The sequence below is a fragment of the Anopheles ziemanni genome, chromosome 2 (genome assembly GCF_943734765.1).
Source record: "Anopheles ziemanni chromosome 2, idAnoZiCoDA_A2_x.2, whole genome shotgun sequence".
Taxonomy (NCBI): Eukaryota; Metazoa; Arthropoda; class Insecta; order Diptera; family Culicidae; genus Anopheles; species Anopheles ziemanni.
In genome coordinates this window covers 68,692,623-68,694,999 of record NC_080705.1, presented here as the reverse complement: position 1 = coordinate 68,694,999, position 2,377 = coordinate 68,692,623, and the positions used below count along the sequence as shown (strand labels likewise).

Sequence of the window (2,377 nt, the reverse complement as noted above, 5' to 3'; positions counted from 1 at the left end):
CCACCTGTGTTTCTCCGAGCGTTCGGTAGCGTGATGGTTTCCACGCACGCAATATCCTGCCCGCCACCTTCGGTGGGATGGTGATATTTTTCAAGATTTCTAGCGTTTTTAATAATCGTGCCGAGGCCTCAAAAGCTGCCGGTAATTGGCTCAGCTTGAGCGTAATGGTTCATTTTTATCTTGAAGAAAAATCAGATGTCATATTTCAGGCTCTAGTTCCGTCTTTCGGTGCCGCGCGCTGTATGGGCCGATGATTAAAAGCAAGATGGAAATTTCATTAGCCGAGGGAGATATTCTCGTTCCCTTTGATGTGTTTGCATTATAGACTTACTGTTTGCTTCCTTTTTATTGTTTGCGAGGTGCAGTTTGGTTGATAGGGTACGCTTTATCGTATCACACTTTATACACCTCAACGATATTGTTAGCAAACGCAAACCAGGAAAAATTTATTTTTAACCACATGATTTTCACCAGCCCGGCTAGCTCAGTCGGTAGAGCATGAGACTCTTAATCTCAGGGTCGTGGGTTCGAGCCCCACGTTGGGCGCTTGCGAATCTTTTTTCCTTCGATTCGGTTTATTTTTGTATCTGTTTTTTTGCTAAAACAATCTATGCGCATTTTGTGTATCTGAAAAGCGACGACGAACTATAAAGGATAGACGACCAGGACAAACGGAGGATGCTGTAAAACTTTTTGTTGACTACAAACCACACAACAAGATTTACGATTGTTTTCAGGATGAGGGTTTTATTTTTATTTCCCAATGGCCTCTCTCTACCGAGTGCATCCCAAGGGCGGGTGGAAATGGAACGAAGACTTCCCACTGTTTGTGCAGGGAAGGATGGAATCACTAGCGAGAAAAGTTTCTGCCGACCAGTTTCAATGCCACCAACCCGGATTGTTTTCAATGGGGAAAAACAATCACCAGAAGATAGATGGATGGACAATAAATTAGCTCAAAATTTATGCCGCTATCTTTATTGAATTAGAAACTATCAACCGCAGCGAGAACGCGGGACGTGTTTTATGGACGCGCGCAAACGAAAAGCTTTCGGGAAGATTAGCTAAAGGTTGCTGAGTTTTTTTTTGGGGTGAACTCGTGCCGAAAACTTATTGCATGTTTATGTTTGTGTTGCCCTTCCACGCGGTTGTGGGGAAGAAACATTTTCCCCAGTGCTGGTAACGCTTTGCCACCCTTCGGTCTCACCTCGACACTGGCCATGCGTAGCATTAATTAATTTGTGCTTATTCCTTATGCCAGCATACAATTTATGCCAGTTCAAGTTTACTGCTGCTGCTGCTGCGGTTCGAGATTTTTGGTCGATGCTCGGTCGCCTCGGTTCTCGTCATTGGAGTTGTTGTGGTACGGTTTTTTTTCCTACTTTCGAGGCGGCACATTGACTCACTTTTACGATCGACTTTGATCGTAAAATATAAATTTTTTATTAATCTCTCGGAGACTCGGGTTGCCCCGTTCGTGGCGGTTCGGCGCAATTGCGTCAGTGTAGCATGCATCACAGGACGATACGCAACCCCGGGGCCAAGGCCGTATCGGAGTATATTTCGGAAAGATTACGCTAGAGTTTTCTTCGTGGCCAGCGCCTCCGCTGAAGCCCATTTTAGCCGCGGTTTTAGCGGTTTTTCGTTTGCTTTACGAGCGGAATATTATCCTTCTAATTTGATTTTTATTTCCCATATACATAAGCCGTTTCAAACGGGTGCCCCTTGTTTGTGTGTGCTTCGGCGTAAGCAGCCTCTTCTCGGCCTCGTCAACATTTCACCCAACCCGCCCCTCAACCCCCTCGATGCTTTGGCAGCGTGAGAAACACCCATACACGGCCGTAAAACGTCGTTTAACCTCTTTTTTTTAATTTACACTAAAAATGGAAATATGAAATGAGCAATTGTCTCCGGTTGCGCCCGGTTGTTGCCTCGAAGGATTATTTTTGGTCCGTTGGCTACACACTCACAGTAACACACGCTCAGAGTGCGCGGTGGGCACCGATACCGTATGCAATGCTATTTCCTGACAATGGTTCAAGACAAATTAAGACATAAAAATAAAACCAAAAACGTTGTGGGCAGAATTTCATTTGGGATGTATAAAAACTTTATGGACTCGGTGGGAAATAAAAACACACAGCGGCACAAGTAAGTGTGGTCGTTTTGCGGCCAAAACTATATGCGAATGTTTTCATGGGCTAACACTGGTGGACAGCGTCGAAGAAGAAAATTGGAAGAGCAGGCTGGGTCATCAGATAACGAGAACAGAAGCAGAGTTAGTTTCCAAATTACAAGTATGTACCGATTTTGGTTCTTATATAAAATATTGACTTTTATCTTCCTAAGGCATTTATTAAGGATACATTAAACCTTT

General features: G+C 44.2%; 1 non-coding gene across 1 annotated transcript; it reads left to right on the top strand.

Annotated features, from left to right (window-relative positions):
* The first annotated feature begins 473 nt into the window (after positions 1 to 473).
* Positions 474 to 546, top strand: Trnak-cuu (transfer RNA lysine (anticodon CUU)). Its single transcript has one exon. It is a non-coding gene; the product is annotated as a tRNA-Lys (tRNA).
* The last annotated feature ends 1,831 nt before the right edge of the window (positions 547 to 2,377 follow it).